Source organism: Plenodomus lingam (genome assembly GCF_022343315.1).
Source record: "Plenodomus lingam strain CAN1 chromosome Unknown contig_12, whole genome shotgun sequence".
NCBI classification, from domain to species: domain Eukaryota; kingdom Fungi; phylum Ascomycota; class Dothideomycetes; order Pleosporales; family Leptosphaeriaceae; genus Plenodomus; species Plenodomus lingam.
Window position 1 is genome coordinate 1,056,882 of NW_027093930.1, and position 23,863 is coordinate 1,080,744.

General features: G+C 34.1%; 4 non-coding genes across 4 annotated transcripts; all 4 read right to left on the minus strand.

The window, feature by feature from the left end:
• Positions 1-357: 357 nt before the first annotated feature.
• IAQ61_001562 lies at positions 358-7,148 on the minus strand. The gene has a single exon (XR_010715459.1). It is a non-coding gene; the product is annotated as a 28S ribosomal RNA (ribosomal RNA).
• Positions 7,149-7,313: 165 nt separating this feature from the next.
• Positions 7,314-9,110, minus strand: IAQ61_001563. The gene has a single exon (XR_010715460.1). It is a non-coding gene; the product is annotated as an 18S ribosomal RNA (ribosomal RNA).
• A 5,671-nt stretch (positions 9,111-14,781) lies between these two features.
• Positions 14,782-16,578, minus strand: IAQ61_001564. The gene has a single exon (XR_010715461.1). It is a non-coding gene; the product is annotated as an 18S ribosomal RNA (ribosomal RNA).
• A 1-nt stretch (position 16,579) lies between these two features.
• IAQ61_001565 lies at positions 16,580-23,662 on the minus strand. The gene has a single exon (XR_010715462.1). It is a non-coding gene; the product is annotated as a 28S ribosomal RNA (ribosomal RNA).
• Between the last annotated feature and the right edge of the window lie 201 nt (positions 23,663-23,863).

The following is a 23,863-nucleotide window of genomic DNA, read 5'->3' on the forward strand; positions in this document are numbered from 1 at the left end:
GCACTACCCCTAAAAGGAGGCAGAAAGTACGTGATAAGAAATTGTAGAAGCAATTCTAGCTACTAGCATAATAGCACACAAGGCACTAGTTATAACTAGCAACTAATTTAATTGCCCCTACTAAGTTTCTTAAGGAATAGTCCGCAATAAAGCCTAATAGGCGTTTCTGTGTGTTTAAACTCGCCACATACATGCCTTAAGTAGAGAAAACCTACGCTTTGCCACGCTTACTAGGAGCGGATGCTAGGTAGGGCTGTCCCCTAAGATCTATTAAATAGTTTAGCAGTGCTAGCTATCTATAGACCCTAAATTTTGCCTACTACTAAAACTTTAATAGTAGGACTTTAGGTGCTAACCACAAAACTAGGCGCAATAGCAGGGTTGCTTTAGTATATAGGCCTAGGCCTGCCTAGTTAAGTAGAAGAGTAATCTCTAAGCCCCTAATTACCTACTAATTAGAGCAAATCTAAACTAGGTAGAAATCTAGGAAACAAGGCTAGCTATTATAAAACTAAAACTTTTAAATTTAGTCTAACTACTACTAAAACAGGCGTAGAGCGCTAATAATAGGGAGTTATAGGGAGTATAGACGTAGACACAAGCAAAAATTGCCCCCTTAGTGCCTAACGACGCTAGTTTAACTGCCTAATCTAAGAACTGCGCGCAGCAGATTTAACCTTAGTTAGTTAGTTAGGTATTTAGTATTTAAGAATCTATTTGCCCTCCTTATATATTATAGGAATAGGTTTTAGTTTAATTTTCGCGTTGCGGGGTTAGTGCAGTAGAAAATAGCTTAGAGGTACACTTTTTTATATGTAAAACCGTGTAGATATGCGCAGCCCTATACAAACTATAAACCTGTATTCGCTAGATAAGAGTAACTTGGAATTTTATTAGTAGTAGGTAAATATATAGATAAGGATATCTACTCTAATATCTATACTCTACTATAACTACTATATCTATATTAACTATAGATCTATTAGCTCTATCTATATCTACTTAATAGATAAGGCAAGAAATAGAGATAGTATAAAAGAAGAATATAAAGGTATTATTTAATACTAGTAGGTTATAAAAGAAAGTATAGTAGGACTAGCTAGTAGAGAAAAGGTTTTATAAAATATAAGGATATACTTAATAGTAAAGAATAATAGATAATAGTATAATATAATAAGTATTATAAAAAGGATATAATAGCTACTAGTATAGAATAGTCTAAAGTTATAGAAAGGACTAAAGTAATAGAATAAATAAAAGGTATAGAACGCGCTAAAGTTATAGAACACTAACCCTAAAAAATAAAAAGTTATAGAACGCCCTAAAGTTATAGAACGCCCTAAAGTTATAGAACGCCCTAAGCTTATAGAAGGCCCTAAAGTTATAGAACGTCCTAAAGTTATAGAACGCTACCCCTAAAAATAAAAAGTTGTAGAACTCCCTAAAGTTATAGAACACTACCTCTAAAAAAGAAAAAGTTATAGAACGCCCTAAAGTTATAGAACACTACACCTAAAAAATAAAAAGTTGTAGAACGCCCTAAAGTTATAGAACGCCCTAAAGTTATAGAACGCCCTAAAGTTATAGAACACTACCTCTAAAAAAGAAAAAGTTATAGAACACTCTAATATTATAGAACACTACCTCTAAAAAAGAAAAAGTTATAGAACACTCTAATATTATAGAATACTAACCCTAAAAAATAAAAAGTTATAGAACACTCTAATATTATAGAACACTACCTCTAAAAAAGAAAAAGTTATAGAACACTCTAATATTATAGAATACTAACCCTAAAAAATAAAAAGTTATAGAACGCCCTAAAGTTATAGAACGCCCTAAAGTTATAGAACGCCCTAAAGTTATAGAACACTACCACTAAAAAAGAAAAAGTTATAGAACACTCTAATATTATAGAATACTAACCCTAAAAAATAAAAAGTTGTAGAACGCCCTAAAGTTATAGAACGCCCTAAAGTTATAGAATACTACCTCTAAAAAATAAAAAGTTATAGAACGCCCTAGAGTTATAGAACACTACCCCTAAAAAATAAAAGGTTATAGAACGCCCTAATATTATAGAACACTACCTCTAAAAAAGAAAAAGTTATAGAACACTCTAATATTATAGAATACTAACCCTAAAAAATAAAAAGTTATAGAACGCCCTAGCGTTATAGAACACTACCCCTAAAAAATAAAAAGTTATAGAACGCCCTAAAGTTATAGAACACTACCTCTAAAAAAGAAAAAGTTATAGAACGCCCTAGAGTTATAGAATACTACCTCTAAAAAAGAAAAAGTTATAGAACACTCTAAAGTTATAGAACACTACCTCTAAAAAAGAAAAAGTTATAGAACGCCCTAGAGTTATAGAATACTACCTCTAAAAAAGAAAAAGTTATAGAACGCTCTAAAGTTATAGAACAATACCTCTAAAAAAGAAAAAGTTATAGAACGCCCTAAAGTTATAGAACACTACACCTAAAAAATAAAAAGTTGTAGAACGCCCTAAAGTTATAGAACGCCCTAAAGTTATAGAACGCCCTAAAGTTATAGAACACTACCTCTAAAAAAGAAAAAGTTATAGAACACTCTAATATTATAGAACACTACCTCTAAAAAAGAAAAAGTTATAGAACACTCTAATATTATAGAATACTAACCCTAAAAAATAAAAAGTTGTAGAACGCCCTAAAGTTATAGAACGCCCTAAAGTTATAGAACGCCCTAAAGTTATAGAACGCCCTAAAGTTATAGAACACTACCCCTAAAAAATAAAAAGTTGTAGAACGCCCTAAAGTTGTAGAACGCCCTAAAGTTATAGAACGCTACCTCTAAAAAAGAAAAAGTTATAGAACACTCTAATATTATAGAATACTAACCCTAAAAAATAAAAAGTTGTAGAACGCCCTAAAGTTATAGAACGCCCTAAAGTTATAGAACGCCCTAAGCTTATAGAAGGCCCTAAAGTTATAGAACGCCCTAAAGTTATAGAATACTAACCCTAAAAAATAAAAAGTTATAGAACGCCCTAAAGTTATAGAACGCCCTAAAGTTATAGAACGCCCTAAGCTTATAGAATAGCCTACAGGATTTTTTTAAATATTAATAGAATACCCTAAAGGTTTAAATACTCTATAGTTATAGAATAGCCTAGAGGAATTTTCAAGTATAGAAGGCTATAAAGTTATAGAATAGTACCCCTAAAAAATAAAAAGTTATAGAACGCTCTTAAGTTATAGATCACCACCTAAAAATCTGTATAGATTATCTTAAATCCTTTCTTAATCTTCCTATGCTATATATTAACTGCCTAAGGTACGTACATACATAACCTATTCTTTTGTATATTTTGCGAGGATTGCTCCTAGCTCTAGCCCTCTCTATCTTGCAATTACTATATAACTTGTTTGCTATAGCCCTCTTCCTTCTATTAATAGTAGCTGTTTAGGTAGTAGTTTTGCAAATAAGGAGGGTATAATATCCTAATTTTAACTAAGCTAGCAACGGGCTTACGCTTAGTAGCTTATAACAACAAGGCTACTTAACTACTTACACGACCTAGCTAGATAACTAAGTTATCTATAAAGGATTTAATCCTGCGCACTATACAATTGCAATACACTAGCTAATAACCCTAACTTTAATAGGGCTGCTAACGCTAATCTAGTAAGGTTCTAGGCCAAAGGCCTATTTGTATCTAACTAGTGTAGGCGGAAATTACCCTATTCTAGCATAGATTCTAACTTAGAGGCGTTTAGCTATAATCTAGTAGATAGTAGCTTTGCAGCAATGCCTAGTTAGACAGCTGCAAAAACTAATTATCTAAAACCGCGGTTCCTCTCGTACTAAGCAGTATTACTATTAGGGCAAGGTTATTAGTAGGGTAAAACTAACCTATTTTACAACAGTCTAAACCTAGCTTACGTTCCCTATTAGTAGGTAAACAATCTAACGCTTACTAAATTCTACTTTAGTATAATAGGAAGAGCTAATATTAAAGGATTAAAAAGCAATATTACTATAAACGCTTGGCTGCCACAAGCTAGTTATCCCTATAGTAACTTTTCTAGCACCTCTAGCCTTAAATTTTAAGGGACTAAAGGATTAATAGGCTACACTTTTATAGTTTGTATTCACACTAAAAATTAAAATTAAGGGGACTTTTACCCTTTTACTCTACTAGAGATTTCTATTCTCTATAAGTCCCCCTTAGGACACCTATGTTATAGTTTAATAGATATGCCGCCCTAGCTAAACTCCCTACCTAATAATATCTTTAACCTAGATTAGCCTATAAAGGACCTTAAACGCTAGAAGTTAGGTAGTAAGGCCTAGCTCTGCTTTATTAAATAAGTAAAAAAACAATAAGGGTAGTAGTATTTTACTAGCGCTAAAGCTCCTACCTATTCTACACCCCCTATATCTTTTTACAATATTAAACTAGAGTTAAGCTTAATAGGGTCTTCTTTCCCTGCTAATTTAGCTAAGCCTGTTCCCTTAGCTATAGTTTTGCTAGATAGTAGATAGGGATAGTAGGAATCTTGTTAATCTATTTATGCGCGTTACTAATTAGATAATAAGGCATTTAGCTACCTTAAGAGAGTTATAGTTACTCCTACTATTTACCTGCGCTTAGTTAAATCTCTTTACTTTAATATTTAGAGCACTAGGTAGAAATTATATTATATTAATACTACTTTCTAGCTATTGCAATACTATATTTTAATTAGATAGTTAGATTCCCCTTATCTATACTAGTTCTAAGTTAGTTATTAAATATACGCTAGATAGCTAAAACCTACTAAGGGTGTCTGCACCCTAGCGCTAAGAGGCGCCTACCTTGCGGTTAGTGCCCTTCTACGCTAGAGGCTTCTCCCTAAGGCCCAACGTACCTAACCCTTAGAGCTAATCCTTTTCCTAAAGTTATAGATCTATTTTGCTAACTTCCCTTATCTATATTATTCTATTAACTAGAGGCTTTTTACCTTAGAGACCTGCTATAGTTATAAGTATAACCTAGCGTAAAAACTATTTCTTTAAGTAGATTTTTAAGGCTTGTTAGGAGCGCACTAAATGCTGTAAAAGTGTAGCACTCTTCTAGCTATTAAACCCTAGCTCTAGACAAACTAATTTTAGGGTAACAAACTATTAAGAAGAAAAGAGAACTCTTCTTAGGGCTCCTGCTAAGGTCTCTGCTCTTAGTTGCGTTACCACAGAGAATCTACATCTAGGTGCTAGAATATTAACTAGCTTCCCTTTTAAGGGCGTGGCGTAAGCACTAATATTAAAATAGAATTACCCTATCTCTTAGGATTAACTAACCTATATCTAACTACTATTTACATAGAACCTTTCCCTACTTTAGTCCTTAAAGTTCTTATTTAAGTATTTACTACTACTACTAAGATCTACACTAGAGGCTGTTCTACCTAAGGTTACCCCTAAGGCTTTGTTACAAGCCTCTACGCCTGCCTACTTGCTAAGGCTTAAATCTTGCCCTAGCAGCAGGGTATAGGTAACACGCTTAAGCGCTATCTATTTTTAGGGCTAGTTTATTTAGTAGGTAAGTTGTTACACACTCCTTAGTAGATTCTAACTTCTATAGCTACTATCCTACTATCTAGATAAACTAACACCTTTTGTAGTATCTAATAAGCGTGTATTCTAGCACCTTAACCCTATATTTAGTTTATCCTATATTGCTAGTTCTGCTTACTAAAAATAGCCTAGTAGTAATAGTATATTTAAGTGTCCACGTTTAATTAAGTAATAAGGACTTCTTACATATTTAAAGTTTAAGAATAGGTAAAGGTTATTTTAACCCCTAGGCCTCTAATTATTTGCTTTACCTTATAAAACTAAATACGTTACTGCTATCCTAAGGGAAACTTTAGTAGGAACTAGCTACTAGATAGTTTAATTAGTCTTTCGCCCCTATACCTAAATTTAACGATTAATTTGCATGTTAGAACTGCTACGAGCCTCTACTAGAGTTTCCTCTAGCTTTATCCTATTTAAGCATAGTTCACTATCTTTTAGGTCCTAATAGCTATGCTCTTACTTAAATCCTTCTAAAGATATTAGGATTAGTTAATAGTGCACCCTAAAAGGGTTCCTACCTCTGTTTACTTTTATTACGCGTCTAGGCTTAACACCTAAACACTTATATAGATATTAGACTCCTTAGTCTATATTTTAAGATAGGCCGCTTATAGCTATTACGCTAGCATCCTAGCAGATACGCGGACCTTAGTCTAGGCTAGTTACATGTTATCTCCCCTATAAGGCCTCCCTAAAGGGAGGTACGTAATAGAGACCTTTATCTAACTACCTAAACTAATACTAGCCTACCTATAGAAGAGTGCACTAGATAAAAGCCTAGATAAGTAACTATAGGCAAGTCTAGCTGCAAGCGCTTCCCTTTTAATAATTTCACGTGCTATTTAACTCTCTTTCTAAAGTGCTTTTTATCTTTTAATTACTCTACTTGTGCGCTATTAGTCTCTAGCTAGTATTTAGCTTTAGAAGAAATTTACCTCCTATTTAGAGCTATATTCCTAAATAACTTAACTTGTTAAAGGGGCTTTACACAGCAAAGGCTAGCAACTACGTATAGGATTCTTACCCTCTATAACGTCCTATTCTAAGGAACTTAGACTACTACTAACGCTAAAGCGCGCTCTGCAAATTACAACTTAGACCCTAAAAGAGCTAGATTTTAAATTTAAGCTGTTGCCGCTTTACTTGCTATTACTAGGGCAATCCCTATTAGTTTCTTTTCCTCCGCTTATTAATATGCTTAAGTTTAGTAGGTATCCCTACCTAATCTAAGGTTAAGAGCTTAAAAAGTGTCTTAATAGATGCTAATAACTATAATAAGAGGCGCAAAATGTGCTGCGCTCTAGGCTAATGTGCTAGCTACTAATTATTTTAAGGCGAGTCCTAAGTAGAATAAACACCTAATACTAAGCAGAGCTTAAGGGTATAAATAACGCTTAAACAGGCATGCCCTATAGAATACTAAGGGGCGCAATGTGCGTTTAAAGATTTAATAATTTACTAAATTCTATAATTTACACTACTTATTGCATTTCACTACGTTCTTTATTAATGCTAGAACTAAGAGATCTATTATTAAAAGTTATAATTTATTATATTGTTACTAACGCTAACTACAATTGCAAGTGGTTTTAGGGGATCTAATTAGTAGGTAAGCCTACTAAGGAAACAAATAGTACGCAAAGAACATAGGCAGAATTAAAGTAGACTGCCGCTACTAATTAAGGCGGCAGTACTTTAAAAATAGGTAATAATCCTTCTATAGGTTTACCTATAGAAACCTTATTATAACTTTTACTTCCTCTAAATAACTAAGTTTAACGAACTTTCTAGCTTAGGGTAGTTATTGCTAACCTCCCTAAGCTAGTCTAAAGGCCTTACTAAGCTATTTAATTAGTAGTAGCAATAGGCAGTGTGTATAAAGGGTAGGGACGTAATTAACGCATGCTAATAACACGCGCTTACTAGGTATTCCTTGTTAAAGAGTAATAATTGCAATGCTCTATCCCTAGCACAATAGAGTTTAATAAGATTACCTAGACCTTTTAGTTAAGGTAAAGAACTTGTTAGCTCTGTTAGTGTAGCGCGCGTGTGGCCTAGAATATCTAAGGGCATTATAGACCTGTTATTGCCTTAAACTTCTATTAGCTTAAGCTAATAGTCCCTCTAAGAAGCTAGCGACTAGCTAAAGCTAGCCTAACTATTTAGCAGGTTAAGGTCTTGTTTGTTATTGCAATTAAGTAGACAAATCACTCTACTAACTAAGAATAGCTATGCACTACCACCTAAAAAATTAAGAAAGAGCTCTTAATCTATTAATCCTTATTTTATCTAGACCTAGTAAGTTTCCCTGTGTTAAGTTAAATTAAGCCGCAGGCTCTACGCCTAGTAGTGCCCTTCTATTAATTTCTTTAAGTTTTAGCCTTGCGACTATACTCCCCCTAGAACCTAAAAACTTTGATTTCTTGTAAGGTGCTAAGCGAGTTAGAAAAAGAACATTGCCTAATCCCTAGTTAGCATAGTTTACAGTTAAGACTACAATAGTATCTAATTATCTTTAATCCCCTAACTTTTATTTACTAATTAATAAAAATATCCTTAGCAAATACTTTTGTAGTAGTTAGTCTTTAATAAATCTAAGAATTTCACCTCTAACAATTAAATACTAATGCCTCTAACTATCCCTATTAATTATTATAGCGGTCCTAGAAACTAATAAAATAGGACCACACGTCCTATTCTATTATTCTATGCTAACGTATTTAAGCAAAGGCCTACTTTAAACACTCTAATATTGTTAAAGTAAAAGTCCTAGTCCCTAACACGCCTAGTAAAGGGCATAAGGTTCTCTAGAAGGAAGGCCTGGCTAGACAAGTACACGCAGTAAGGCAGACCTGCTAGCTAGACCTAAGTTTTAACTACAAGCTTTTTAACTGCAACAACTTTAATATACGCTATTAGAGCTAGAATTACTGCAGCTGCTAGCACTAGACTTGCCCTCTAATTGTTCCTTGTTAAGAGGTTTAAATTATACTTATTCTAATTACAAGACCTAAAAGAGCCCTATATTAGTATTTATTGTTACTACCTCCCTGTGTTAGGATTAGGTAATTTGCGCGCCTGCTGCCTTCCTTAGATATAGTAGCTGTTTCTTAGGCTCCCTCTCTAGAATTAAACCCTAATTCCCTATTACCTGTTAAAACTATAGTAAGCTAATACCTTACTATTAAAAGTTAATAGGGCAGAAATTTAAATAAACTGTTACTAGCGTAAGGCCATACAATCTGTAAAGTTATTATAAATTACTAAGAAGCCCTAAAGGGCGTTAGTTTTTTATCTAATAAATACACCCCTTCTAAAGTTAGGGTTTTTAGCATGTATTAGCTCTAGAATTACTATAGTTATCTAAGTAGTAAGGTACTATTAAATAAACGATAACTAATTTAATAAGCTATTCGCAGTTTCACAGTATAATTACTTATACTTAGATATATATAGCTTAATCTTTAAGATAAGCATATAACTACTAGTAGAATTAACTAGGTAATAATCCTAATACCTAATACGCTAAAGCGCACAAGCACTACCCCTAAAAGGAGGTAGAAAGTACGTGATAAGAAATCGCAGAAGCAATTCTAGCTACTAGCATAATAGCACACAAGGCACTAGTTACAACTAGCAACTAATTTAATTGCCCCTACTAAGTTTCTTAAGGAATAGTCTATAACAAAGCCTAATAGGTGTTTCTACGTGTTTAAACTCGCCACATACATGCCTTAAGTAGAGAAAACCCACGCTTTACCACGCTTACTAGGAGCGGATACTAGGTAGGGCTGTCCCCTAAGATCTGTTAAATAGTTTAGTAGTGCTAGCTATCTATAGACCCTAAATTTTGCCTACTACTAAAACTTTAACAGTAGGACTTTAGGTGCTAACTACAAAACTAGGCGCAACAGCAGGGTTACTTTAGTATATAGGCCTAGGCCTGCCTAGTTAAGTAGAAGAGCAATCTCTAAGCCCCTAATTACCTACTAATTAGAGCAAATCTAAACTAGGCAGAAATCTAGGAAACAAGGCTAGCTATTATAAAACCAAAACTTTCAAATTTAGTCTAACTGCCGCTAAAACAGGCGCAGAGCGCTAACAACAGGGAGTTGTAGGGAGTATAGACGCGGACATAAGCAAAAATTGCCCCCTTAGTACCTAATAACGCTAGTTTAACTGCCTAATCCAAGAACTGCGCGCAGCAGATTTAACCTTAGTTAGTTAGTTAGGTATTTAGTATTTAAGAATCTATTTGCCTTCCTTATATATTATAGGAATAGGTTTTAGTTTAATTTTCGCGTTGCAGGGTTAGTGTAGTAGAAAATAGCTTAGAGGTACACTTTTTTATATATAAAACTATATAGACATGCGTAGCCCTATATAAACTATAAACCTGTATTCGCTAGATAAGAGTAACTTGGAATTTTATTAGTAGTAGGTAAATATATAGATAAGGATATCTACTCTAATATCTATACTCTACTATAACTACTATATCTATATTAACTATAGATCTATTAGCTCTATCTATATCTACTTAATAGATAAGGCAAGAAATAGAGATAGTATAAAAGAAGAATATAAAGGTATTATTTAATACTAGTAGGTTATAAAAGAAAGTATAGTAGGACTAGCTAGTAGAGAAAAGGTTTTATAAAATATAAGGATATACTTAACAGTAAAGAATAATAGATAATAGTATGATATAATAAGTATTATAAAAAGGATATAATAGCTACTAGTATAGAATAGTCTAAAGTTATAGAAAGGACTAAAGTAATAGAATAAATAAAAGGTATAGAACGCGCTAAAGTTATAGAACACTAACCCTAAAAAATAAAAAGTTATAGAACGCCCTAAAGTTATAGAACGCCCTAAAGTTATAGAACGCCCTAAAGTTATAGAACGCCCTAAAGTTATAGAACGCCCTAAGCTTATAGAATAGCCTACAGGATTTTTTTAAATATTAATAGAATACCCTAAAGGTTTAAATAATCTATAGTTATAGAATAGCCTAGAGGAATTTTTAAGTATAGAAGGCTATAAAGTTATAGAATAGTACCCCTAAAAAATAAAAAGTTATAGAACGCTCTTAAGTTATAGATCACTGCCTAAAAATCTGTATAGATTATCTTAAATCCTTTCTTAATCTTCCTATGCTATATATTAACTGCCTAAGGTACATATATATATAACCTGTTCTTTTGTATATTTTGCGAGGATTGCTCCTAGCTCTAGCCCTCTCTATCTTGTAATTACTATATAACTTGTTCGCTATGGCCCTCTTCCTTCTATTAATAGTAGCTATTTAGGCAGTAGTTTTGCAAATAAGGAGGGTATAATATCCTAATTTTAACTAAGCTAGCAATAGGCTTACGCTTAGTAGCTTGTAACAGTAAGGCTACTTAACTACTTACACAACCTAGCTAGATAACTAAGTTATTTATAAAGGATTTAATCCTGCGCACTATACAATTACAATACACTAGCTAACAACCCTAACTTTAATAGGGCTGCTAACGCTAATCTAGTAAGGTTCTAGGCTAAAGGCCTATTTATATCTAACTAGTGTAGGCAGAAATCACCCTGTTCTAGCATAGATTCTAACTTAGAGGCGTTTAGCTATAATCTAGCAGATAGTAGCTTCGCGGCAATGCCTAGTTAGATAGCCACAAAAACTAATTATCTAAAACCGCAGTTCCTCTTGTACTAAGTAGTATTACTATTAGGGTAAGGTTATTAGTAGGGTAAAACTAACCTATCTTACAATAGTCTAAACCTAGCTTACGTTCCCTATTAGTAGGTAAATAATCTAACGCTTACTAAATTCTACTTTAGTATAATAGGAAGAGCTAATATTAAAGGATTAAAAAGCAATATTACTATAAACGCTTGGCTGCCACAAGCTAGTTATCCCTATAGTAACTTTTCTAGCACCTCTAGCCTTAAATTTTAAGGGACTAAAGGATTAATAGGCTACACTTTTATAGTTTGTATTCACACTAAAAATTAAAATTAAGGGGACTTTTACCCTTTTACTCTACTAGAGATTTCTATTCTCTATAAGTCCCCCTTAGGACACCTGCGTTATAGTTTAATAGATATGCCGCCCTAGCTAAACTCCCTACCTAATAATGTCTTTAACCTAGATTAGCCTATAAAGGACCTTAAACGCTAGAAGTTAGGTAGTAAGGCCTAGCTCCGCTTTATTAAATAAGTAAAAAAACAATAAGGGTAGTAGTATTTTACTAGCGCTAAAGCTCCTACCTATTCTACACCCCCTATATCTTTTTATAATATTAAACTAGAGTTAAGCTTAATAGGGTCTTCTTTCCCTGCTAATTTAGCTAAGCCTGTTCCCTTAGCTGTGGTTTCGCTAGATAGTAGATAGGGATAGTAGGAATCTTATTAATCTATTTATACGCGTTACTAATTAGATAATAAGGTATTTAGCTACCTTAAGAGAGTTATAGTTACTCCTACTATTTACCTGCGCTTAGTTAAATCTCTTTGCTTTAATATTTAGAGCACTAGGTAGAAATTATATTATATTAATACTACTTTCTAGCTATTACAATACTATATTTTAATTAGATAGTTAGATTCCCCTTATCTATACTAGTTCTAAGTTAGTTGTTAAATATACGCTAGATAGCTAAAACCTGCTAAGGGTGTCTACACCCTAGCGCTAAGAGGCGCCTACCTTGTAGTTAGTGCCCTTCTACGCTAGAGGCTTCTCCCTAAGGCCTAATATACCTAACCCTTAGAGCTAATCCTTTTCCTAAAGTTATAGATCTATTTTACTAACTTCCCTTATCTATATTATTCTATTAACTAGAGGCTTTTTACCTTAGAGACCTACTATAGTTATAAGTATAACCTAGCGTAAAAACTATTTCTTTAAGTAGATTTTTAAGGCTTATTAGGAGCGCACTAAACGCTGTAAAAGTGTAGCGCTCTTCTAGCTATTAAACCCTAGCTCTAGATAAACTAATTTTAGGGTAATAGACCGTTAAGAAGAAAAGAGAACTCTTCTTAGGGCTCCTGCTAAGGTCTCTGCTCTTAGTTGCGTTGCTGCAGAGAATCTACATCTAGGTGCTAGAATATTAACTAGCTTCCCTTTTAAGGGCGTGGCGCAAGCACTAATATTAAAATAGAATTACCCTATCTCTTAGGATTAACTAACCTGTGTCTAACTACTATTTACATAGAACCTTTCCCTACTTTAGTCCTTAAAGTTCTTATTTAAGTATTTACTACTACTACTAAGATCTGCACTAGAGGCTATTCTACCTAGGGTTACCCCTAAGGCTTTGTTACAAGCCTCTACGCCTGCCTACTCGCTAGGGCTTAAATCTTGCCCTAGCGGCGGGGTATAGGTAACACGCTTAAGCGCTATCTATTTTTAGGGCTAGTTTATTTAGTAGGTAAGTTATTATACACTCCTTAGTAGATTCTAACTTCTATAGCTACTATCCTACTATCTAGATAAACTAACACCTTTTGTAGTGTCTAATAAGCGTGTATTCTAGCACCTTAACCCTACGTTTAGTTTATCATGTATTACTAGTTCTACTTACTAAAAATAGCCTACTAGTAATAGTATATTTAAGTGTCTACATTTAATTAAGTAATAAGGACTTCTTACATATTTAAAGTTTAAGAATAGGAAAAGGTTATTTTAACCCCTAGGCCTCTAATTATTCGCTTTACCTTATAAAACTAAATACGTTACTACTATCCTAAGGGAAACTTTAGTAGGAACTAGCTACTAGATAGTTTAATTAGTCTTTCGCCCCTATACCTAAATTTAACAATTAATTTGCACGTTAGAACTGCTACAAGCCTCTACTAGAGTTTCCTCTAGCTTTACCCTATTTAAGCATAGTTCACTATCTTTTAGGTCCTAATAGCTATGCTCTTACTTAAATCCTTCTAAAGATATTAGGATTAGTTAATAGTGCACCCTAAAAGGGTTCCTACCTCTGTTTACTTTTATTACGCGTCTAGGCTTAACACCTAAACACTTGTATAGATGTTAGACTCCTTAGTCTATATTTTAAGATAGGCCGCTTATAGCTATTACGCTAGCATCCTAGCAGATGCGCGGACCTTAGTCTAGGCTAGTTACATGTTGTCTCCCCTATAAGGCCTCCCTAAAGGGAGGTACATAATAGAGACCTTTATCTAACTACCTAAACTAATGCTAGCCTGCCTATAGAAGAGTGCACTAGATAAAAGCCTAGATAAGTAACTATAGGCAAGTCTAGCTACAAGCGCTTCCCTTTTAATAATTTTACGTGCTATTTAACTCTCTTTCTAAAGTGCTTTTTATCTTTTAATTACTCTACTTGTACGCTATTAGTCTCTAGCTAGTATTTAGCTTTAGAAGAAATTTACCTCCTATTTAGAGCTATATTCCTAAATAACTTAACTTGTTAAAGGGGCTTTACATAGCAAAGGCTAGCGACTACGTATAGGATTCTTACCCTCTATAACGTCCTATTCTAAGGAACTTAGACTACTACTAACGCTAAAGCGCCCTCTGCAAATTATAACTTAGACCCTAATAGAGCTAGATTTTAAATTTAAGCTGTTGCCGCTTTACTTGCTGTTACTAGGGCAATCCCTATTAGTTTCTTTTCCTCCGCTTATTAATATGCTTAAGTTTAGTAGGTATCCATACCTAATCTAAGGTTAAGAGCTTAAAAGGTATCTTAATAGATGCTAACAACTATAACAAGAGGCGTAAAATATGCTGCGCTCTAGGCTAATATACTAGCTGCTAATTATTTTAAGGCGAGTCCTAAGTAGAATAAACACCTAATACTAAGCAGAGCTTAAGGGTATAAATAACGCTTAAACAGGCATGCCCTATAGAATACTAAGGGGCGCAATGTGCGTTTAAAGATTTAATAATTTACTAAATTCTATAATTTACACTACTTATTGCATTTCACTACGTTCTTTATTAATGCTAGAACTAAGAGATCTATTATTAAAAGTTATAATTTATTACATTATTACTAACGCTAACTACAATTATAAGTGGTTTTAGGGGATCTAATTAGTAGGTAAGCCTACTAAGGAAATAAATAGTACGCAAAAAATATAGGCAGAATTAAAGTAGACTACTACTACTAATTAAGGCGGCAGTGCTTTAAAAATAGGTAATAATCCTTCTGCAGGTTTACCTATAGAAACCTTGTTACAACTTTTACTTCCTCTAAATAACTAAGTTTAACAAACTTTCTAGCTTAGGGTAGTTATTACTAACCTCCCTAAGCTAGTCTAAAGGCCTTACTAAGCTATTTAATTAGTAGTAGCAACGGGTAGTGTGTATAAAGGGTAGGGACGTAATTAACGCATACTAATAACACGCGCTTACTAGGTATTCCTTGTTAAAGAGCAATAATTGCAATGCTCTATCCCTAGCACGACAGAGTTTAACAAGATTACCTAGACCTTTTAGTTAAGGTAAAGAACTTGTTAGCTCTGTTAGTGTAGCGCGCGTGCGGCCTAGAATATCTAAGGGTATTACAGACCTGTTATTACCTTAAACTTCTATTAGCTTAAGCTAATAGTCCCTCTAAGAAGCTAGCGACTAGCTAAAGCTAGCCTAGCTATTTAGCAGGTTAAGGTCTTGTTTGTTATCGCAATTAAGCAGACAAATTACTCTACTAACTAAGAATAGCTATGCACTACTACCTAAAAAATTAAGAAAGAGCTCTTAATCTATTAATCCTTATTTTATCTAGACCTAGTAAGTTTCCCTGTGTTAAGTTAAATTAAGCCGCAGGCTCTACGCCTAGTAGTGCCCTTCTATTAATTTCTTTAAGTTTTAGCCTTGCGACTATACTCCCCCTAGAACCTAAAAACTTTAATTTCTTGTAAGGTGCCAAGCGAGTTAGAAAAAGAACATCGCCTAATCCCTAGTTAGCATAGTTTACAGTTAAGACTACAACAGTATCTAATTATCTTTAATCCCCTAACTTTTGTTTACTAATTAATAAAAACATCCTTAGCAAATGCTTTTGTAGTAGTTAGTCTTTAATAAATCTAAGAATTTCACCTCTAATAATTAAATACTAATACCCCTAACTATCCCTATTAATTATTATAGCAGTCCTAGAAACTAACAAAATAGGACTGCACGTCCTATTCTATTATTCTATGCTAACGTATTTAAGCAAAGGCCTGCTTTAAACACTCTAATTTTTTTAAAGTAAAAGTCCTAGTCCCTAACACGCCTAGTAAAGGGTATAAGGTTCTCTAGAAGGAAGGCCTAGCTAGACAAGTACACGCGGTAAGGCAGACCTGCTAGCTAGACCTAAGTTTTAACTACAAGCTTTTTAACTGCAACAACTTTAATATACGCTATTAGAGCTAGAATTACTACAGCTGCTAGCACTAGACTTGCCCTCTAATTGTTCCTTGTTAAGAGGTTTAAATTATACTTATTCTAATTACAAGACCTAAAAGAGCCCTATATTAGTATTTATTATTACTACCTCCCTATGTTAGGATTAGGTAATTTGCGCGCCTGCTGCCTTCCTTAGATATAGTAGCTGTTTCTTAGGCTCCCTCTCTAGAATTAAACCCTAATTCCCTGTTACCTGTTAAAACTATAGTAAGCTAATACCTTACTATTAAAAGTTAATAGGGCAGAAATTTAAATAAACTGTCGCTAGCGTAAGGCTATGCAATCTGTAAAGTTATTATAAATTACTAAGAAGCCCTAAAGGGCGTTGGTTTTTTATCTAATAAATACACCCCTTCTAAAGTTAGGGTTTTTAGCATGTATTAGCTCTAGAATTACTATAGTTATCTAAGTAGTAAGGTACTATTAAATAAACAATAACTAATTTAATAAGCTATTCGCAGTTTTATAGTATAATTACTTATACTTAGACATGCATAGCTTAATCTTTAAGACAAGTATATAACTACTAGCAGAATTAACTAGGTAACAATCCTAATACCTAATACGCTAAAGCGCATAAGCACTACCCCTAAAAGGAGGCAGAAAGTACGTAATAAGAAATTGCAGAAGCAATTCTAGCTACTAGCATAATAGCACACAAGGCACTAGTTACAACTAGCAACTAATTTAATTGCCCCTACTAAGTTTCTTAAGGAATAGTCTGCAATAAAGCCTAATAGGCGTTTCTGCGTGTTTAAACTCGCCATATACATGCCTTAAGTAGAGAAAACCTACGCTTTGCCACGCTTACTAGGAGCGGATGCTAGGCAGGGCTGTCCCCTAAGATCTGTTAAATAGTTTAGCAGTGCTAGCTATCTATAGACCCTAAATTTTGCCTACTACTAAAACTTTAACAGTAGGACTTTAGGTGCTAACCACAAAACTAGGCGCAATAGCAGGGTTGCTTTAGCATATAGGCCTAGGCCTGCCTAGTTAAGTAGAAGAGCAATCTCTAAGCCCCTAATTACCTACTAATTAGAGCGAATCTAAACTAGGCAGAAATCTAGGAAACAAGGCTAGCTATTATAAAACCAAAACTTTTAAATTTAGTCTAACTACTACTAAAACAGGCGCAGAGCGCTAATAACAGGGAGTTATAGGGAGTATAGACGCGGACACAAGCAAAAATTGCCCCCTTAGTGCCTAACAACGCTAGTTTAACTGCCTAATCCAAGAACTGCGCGCAGCAGATTTAACCTTAGTTAGTTAGTTAGGTATTTAGTATTTAAGAATCTATTTGCCCTCCTTATATATTATAGGAACAGGTTTTGGTTTAATTTTTGCGTTGCGGGGTTAGTGCAGCAGAAAATAGCTTAGAGGTACACTTTTTTGTATGTAAAACCGTGTAGACATGCGCAGCCCTATACAAACCATAAACCCGTATTCGCTAGATAAGAGTAACTTAGAATTTTATTAGTAGTAGGTAAATATATAGATAAGGATATCTACTCTAATATCTATACTCTACTATAACTACTATATCTATATTAACTATAGATCTATTAGCTCTATCTATATCTACTTAATAGATAAGGCAAGAAATAGAGATAGTATAAAAGAAGAATATAAAGGTATTATTTAATACTAGTAGGTTATAAAAGAAAGTATAGTAGGACTAGCTAGTAGAGAAAAGGTTTTATAAAATATAAGGATATACTTAACAGTAAAGAATAATAGATAATAGTATAATATAATAAGTATTATAAAAAGGATATAATAGCTACTAGTATAGAATAGTCTAAAGTTATAGAAAGGACTAAAGTAATAGAATAAATAAAAGGTATAGAACGCGCTAAAGTTATAGAACACTAACCCTAAAAAATAAAAAGTTATAGAACGCCCTAAAGTTATAGAACGCCCTAAAGTTATAGAACACACTTAAAGAAAGTTATAGAACGCCCTAAAGTTATAGAACACTACCCCTAAAAAATAAAAAGTTGTAGAACGCCCTAAAGTTATAGAACCCCAAAGTTATAGAACGCCCTAAAGTTATAGAACACTACCTCTAAAAAAGAAAAAGTTATAGAACACTCTAATATTATAGAACACTACCTCTAAAAAAGAAAAAGTTATAGAACACTCTAATATTATAGAATACTAACCCTAAAAAATAAAAAGTTATAGAACACTCTAATATTATAGAACACTACCTCTAAAAAAGAAAAAGTTATAGAACACTCTAATATTATAGAACACTACCCCTAAAAAATAAAAAGTTGTAGAACGCCCTAAAGTTATAGAACGCCCTAAAGTTATAGAACACACCCTAAAAAAAAAAAGTTATAGAACGCCCTAAAGTTATAGAACGCCCTAAAGTTATAGAACGCCCTAAAGTTATAGAACACTACCCCTAAAAAATAAAAAGTTATAGAACGCCCTAAATAGAACGCCCTAAAGTTATAGAACACTACCTCTAAAAAAGAAAAAGTTATAGAACACTCTAATATTATAGAATACTAACCCTAAAAAATAAAAAGTTATAGAACGCCCTAAAGTTATAGAACGCCCTAAAGTTATAGAACACTACCTCTAAAAAAGAAAAAGTTATAGAACACTCTAATATTATAGAATACTAACCCTAAAAAATAAAAAGTTATAGAACGCCCTAAAGTTATAGAACGCCCTAAAGTTATAGAACGCCCTAAAGTTATAGAACACTACCTCTAAAAAAGAAAAAGTTATAGAACACCCTAATATTATAGAATACTAACCCTAAAAAATAAAAAGTTATAGAACGCCCTAAAGTTATAGAACGCCCTAAAGTTATAGAACGCCCTAAAGTTATAGAACACTACCCCTAAAAAATAAAAAGTTGTAGAACGCCCTAAAGTTATAGAACGCCCTAAAGTTATAGAACGCCCAAAGTTATAGAACACTACCCCTAAAAAATAAAAAGTTGTAGAACGCCCTAAAGTTATAGAACGCCCTAAAGTTATAGAACGCCCTAAAGTTATAGAACACTACCTCTAAAAAATAAAAAGTTATAGAACGCCCTAAAGTTATAGAACACTACCCCTAAAAAATAAAAAGTTATAGAACGCCCTAAAGTTATAGAACCCCTAAAGTTATAGAACCCCTAAAGTTATAGAACACTACCTCTAAAAAAGAAAAAGTTATAGAACGCCCTAAAGTTATAGAACACTACACCTAAAAAATAAAAAGTTGTAGAACGCCCTAAAGTTATAGAACGCCCTAAAGTTATAGAACACTACCCCTAAAAAATAAAAAGTTATAGAACGCCCTAAAGTTATAGAACTCCCTAAAGTTATAGAACACTACCTCTAAAAAAGAAAAAGTTATAGAACGCCCTAAAGTTATAGAACACTACACCTAAAAAATAAAAAGTTGTAGAACGCCCTAAAGTTATAGAACGCCCTAAAGTTATAGAACACTACCTCTAAAAAAGAAAAAGTTATACAACGCCCTAAAGTTATAGAACACTACACCTAAAAAATAAAAAGTTATAGAACGCCCTAAAGTTATAGAACGCCCTAAGCTTATAGAATAGCCTACAGGATTTTTTTAAATATTAATAGAATACCCTAAAGGTTTAAATAATCTATAGTTATAGAATAGCCTAGAGGAATTTTTAAGTATAGAAGGCTATAAAGTTATAGAACAGTACCCCTAAAAAATAAAAAGTTATAGAACGCTCTTAAGTTATAGATCACCGCCTAAAAATCTGTATAGATTATCTTAAATCCTTTCTTAATCTTCCTATGCTATATATTAACTGCCTAAGGTACGTATACATATAACCTGTTCTTTTGTATATTTTGCGAGGATTGCTCCTAGCTCTAGCCCTCTCTATCTTGCAATTACTATATAACTTGTTTGCTATAGCCCTCTTCCTTCTATTAATAGTAGCCGTTTAGGCAGTAGTTTTGCAAATAAGGAGGGCATAATATCCTAATTTTAACTAAGCTAGCAACGGGCTTACGCTTAGTAGCTCGTAACAATAAGGCTACTTGACTACTTACACGACCTAGCTAGACAACTAAGTTATCTACAAAGGATTCAATCCTGCGCACTGTACAATTGCAATACACTAGCTAACAACCCTAACTTTAATAGGGCTGCTAACGCCAATCTAGTAAGGTTCTAGGCTAAAGGCCTATTTGTATCTAACTAGTGCAGGCGGAAATCACCCTATTCTAGCATAGATTCTAACTTAGAGGCGTTTAGCTATAATCTAGCAGATAGTAGCTTCGCGGCAATATCTGGTTAGATAGCTGCAAAAACTAATTATCTAAAACCGCGGTTCCTCTTATACTAAGCGGTATTACTATTAGGGCAAGGTTATTAGTAGGGTAAAACTAACCTGTCTTACGACGGTCTAAACCTAGCTTACGTTCCCTATTAGTGGGTGAACAATCTAACGCTTACTAAATTCTGCTTTAGTATAATAGGAAGAGCTAATATCAAAGGATTAAAAAGCAACGTCGCTATAAACGCTTGGCTGCCACAAGCTAGTTATCCCTGTAGTAACTTTTCTAGCACCTCTAGCCTTAAATTTTAAGGGACTAAAGGATTAATAGGCTACACTTTTATGGTTTGTATTCACACTAAAAATCAAAATTAAGGGGACTTTTGCCCTTTTACTCTACTAGAGATTTCTGTTCTCTATAAGTCCCCCTTAGGATACCTGCGTTATAGTTTAATAGATGTGCTGCCCTAGCCAAACTCCCTACCTAATAATATCTTTAACCTAGATTAGCCTACGAAGGACCTTAAACGCTAGAAGTTAGGTAGTGAGGCCTAGCTCTGCTTTATCAAATAAGTAAAAAAATGATAAGGGTAGTGGTATTTTACTAGCGCTAAAGCTCCTACCTATTCTACACCCCCTATGTCTTTTTATAATATTAAACTAGAGTTAAGCTTAACAGGGTCTTCTTTCCCTACTAATTTAGCTAAGCCCGTTCCCTTAGCTGTGGTTTCGCTAGATAGTAGATAGGGACAGTAGGAATCTTGTTAATCTATTTATACGCGTTACTAATTAGATAACAAGGTATTTAGCTACCTTAAGAGAGTTATAGTTACTCCTGCTATTAACCCGCGCTTAGTTAAATCTCTTTACTTTAATATTTAGAGCACTAGGTAGAAATTATATTGCGTTAACACTACTTTCTAGCTATTGCAATGCTATATTTTAATTAGATAGTTAGATTCCCCTTATCTATACTAGTTCTAAGTTAGTTGTTAAACGTACGCTAGACGGCTAAAACCTGCTAAGGGTGTCTGCACCCCAGTGCTAAGAGGCGCCTACCTTGCGGTTAGTGCCCTTCTGCGCTAGAGGCTTCTCCCTAAGGCCTAACGTACCTAACCCTTAGAGCTAATCCTTTTCCTAAAGTTACAGATCTATTTTGCTAACTTCCCTTATCTACATTATTCTATTAACTAGAGGCTTTTTACCTTAGAGACCTGCTACAGTTATAAGTACGACCTAGCGTAAAAACTATTTCTTTAAGTAGATTTTTAAGGCTTGTTAGGAGCGTACTAAACGCCGCAAAAGTGCAGCGCTCTTCTAGCTATTAAACCCTAGCTCTAGACAAACTAATTTTAGGGTGATAGACTGTTAAGAAGAAAAGAGAACTCTTCTTAGGGCTCCTGCTAAGGTCTCTGCTCTTAGTTGCGTTGCCGCAGAGAATCTATATCTAGGTGCTAGAATATTAACTAGCTTCCCTTTTAAGGGCGCGGCGCAAGCACTAATATTAAAACAGAATTACCCTATCTCTTAGGATTAACTAACCTGTGTCTAACTACTATTCACACAGAACCTTTCCCTACTTTAGTCCTTAAAGTTCTTATTTAAGTATTTGCTACTACTACTAAGATCTGCACTAGAGGCCGTTCTACCTAGGGTTACCCCTAAGGCTTCGTCACAAGCCTCCACGCCTGCCTACTCGCTAGGGCTTAAATCTTGCCCTAGCGGCGGGGTATAGGTAACACGCTTAAGCGCTATCTATTTTTAGGGCTAGTTTATTTAGCAGGTAAGTTATTACACACTCCTTAGCAGATTCTAACTTCTATAGCTACCGTCCTGCTGTCTAGATAAACTAACACCTTTTGTAGTGTCTAATAAGCGTGCATTCTAGCACCTTAACCCTGCGTTTAGTTTATCCTGTATTGCTAGTTCTGCTTACTAAAAATAGCCTACTAGTAACAGTACATTTAAGTGTCTACGTTTAATTAAGTAACAAGGACTTCTTACATATTTAAAGTTTAAGAATAGGTAAAGGTTATTTTAACCCCTAGGCCTCTAATTATTTGCTTTACCTTATAAAACTAAATACGTTACTGCTATCCTAAGGGAAACTTTAGTAGGAACTAGCTACTAGATAGTTTAATTAGTCTTTCGCCCCTATGCCTAAATTTAATAATTGATTTGCACGTTAGAACCGCTGCGAGCCTCTACTAGAGTTTCCTCTAGCTTTACCCTATTTAAGCATAGTTTACCATCTTTTAGGTCCTAATAGCTATGCTCTTACTTAAATCCTTCCAAAGACATTAGGATTAGTTAATAGTGCACCCTAAAAGGGTTCCTACCTCCATTCACTTTTATTACGCGTCTAGGCTTAACACCTAAACACTTGCATAGATATTAGACTCCTTAGTCTATGTTTTAAGACAGGCCGCTTACAGCTATTACGCTAGCATCCTAGCAGATGCGCGGACCTTAGTCTAGGCTAGTTACATGTTGTCTCCCCTATAAGGCCTCCCTAAAGGGAGGTACGTGACAGAGACCTTTATCTAACCGCCTAAACTAATACTAGCCTACCTATAGAAGAGTGCACTAGATAAAAGCCTAGATAAGCAACTACAGGCAAGTCTAGCTACAAGCGCTTCCCTTTTAACAATTTCACGTGCTATTTAACTCTCTTTCTAAAGTGCTTTTTATCTTTTAATTACTCTACTTGTGCGCTATTAGTCTCTAGCTAGTATTTAGCTTTAGAAGAAATTTACCTCCTATTTAGAGCTGCATTCCTAAATAACTTAACTTGTTAAAGGGGCTTTACACGGCGAAGGCTAGTAACTACGTATAGGATTCTTACCCTCTATAACGTCCTATTCTAAGGAACTTGGACTACTGCTAACGCTAAAGCGCCCTCTGCAAATTATAACTTAGACCCTAAAAGAGCTAGATTTTAAATTTAAGCTGTTGCCGCTTTACTTGCTGTTACTAGGGCAATCCCTGTTAGTTTCTTTTCCTCTGCTTATTAATATGCTTAAGTTTAGCAGGTATCCCTACCTAATCTAAGGTTAAGAGCTTAAAAAGTGTCTTAATGGATGCTAACAACCATAACAAGAGGCGTAAAATGTGCTGCGCTCTAGGCTAATATACTAGCTGCTAATTATTTTAAGGCGAGTCCTAAGTAGAATAAACACCTAACACTAAGCAGAGCTTAAGGGTACAAATAACGCTTAAACAGGCATGCCCTATAGAATACTAAGGGGCGCAATATGCGTTTAAAGATTTAATAATTTACTAAATTCTGCAATTCACACTACTTATCGCATTTCGCTGCGTTCTTTATTAATGCTAGAACTAAGAGATCTGTTATTAAAAGTTGTAATTTATTATAGTGTTACTAACGCTAACTACAATTGCAAGTAGTTTTAGGGGATCTAATTAGTAGGCAAGCTTACTAAGGAAACAAATAGTACGCAAAAAACATAGGCAGAATTAAAGTAGACTGCCGCCACTAATTAAGGTAGTAGTACTTTAAAAATAGGTAATAATCCTTCTACAGGTTCACCTATAGAAACCTT